Here is a 771-nt window from a genome sequence, read left to right as displayed (position 1 = left end):
GCAGGAATATTAAGTAATTACACGGAAATATCACTTTCATTTTAACTGAGATGTTATTACCTTTCACTGGGGTAGCCTCTTTTGCCTTCATAGGTTCCCCACTGCCTTAAAATGGTTTCAGCTCTTCCTTTTTTTTCTCTTCTAGGGTTTTGTGAGACAGAGACAGAGAGAGGGAAAGTGAGAGATCGTCCCCCAGGGGGATGGCTACACCATAATCCCCCCCACTCCACTTTCCTCACACATGCCTGACATGAGCCTCAAGCCAACTCGTCCGGGACTGAACTGTGGTTGGCCATGGGGGAATTCAGTGCCTTAACCACCATGCTATCTGCTGGCCCCTACACATAGTTTAACCAAGAATCATTTGTTCCTAAGAAACAGAAGTGCAGAGAGGTCTTTCTTTCTGTCTGGACGGCTCATTTTCCCCACAGCTGAGGGACCCTAACAGCATTCCTCTCTAGGTTTTTTTACCCCAGAAGAACTTGGCTCTCTGAGCAAAAGCACAGCAGTGGTCCTGTTCTAACGGGTCCTAGGACCTGGCTCAGACTGTTCTGGACAGTTCCTCCTATCTCAGAACTGCTCTCTCGGCACATTCTCGGTTATCCTAAGAAGGATGAGGGCAAGGAGGGACTTCTGGGACAGCATGTGGGACCTCCTCCTGCACTCACGTCCCAGTCTTTGGGGCAGTAATTCTATGCCAGATGCTATGCTACGTCACATATATTCTCTCTCTCTTTTTTTATTTTTTATTTTTTTTATTTTATTTTATTT

At 46.2% G+C, this 771-nt stretch overlaps 1 protein-coding gene across 1 annotated transcript in view; it reads left to right on the top strand.

Annotated features, from left to right (window-relative positions):
- The window catches only part of HYDIN (HYDIN axonemal central pair apparatus protein), a 378086-nt gene that overhangs the window by 316259 nt on the left and 61056 nt on the right, over positions 1-771 (top strand).

This window comes from Tupaia chinensis, unplaced genomic scaffold (assembly GCF_000334495.1).
Source record: "Tupaia chinensis unplaced genomic scaffold, TupChi_1.0 Scaffold000355_1, whole genome shotgun sequence".
In the NCBI taxonomy this organism is placed as follows: domain Eukaryota; kingdom Metazoa; phylum Chordata; class Mammalia; order Scandentia; family Tupaiidae; genus Tupaia; species Tupaia belangeri.
Note: the sequence above shows the minus strand (reverse complement) of the source record. Positions and strands in the feature narration are given on the sequence as shown.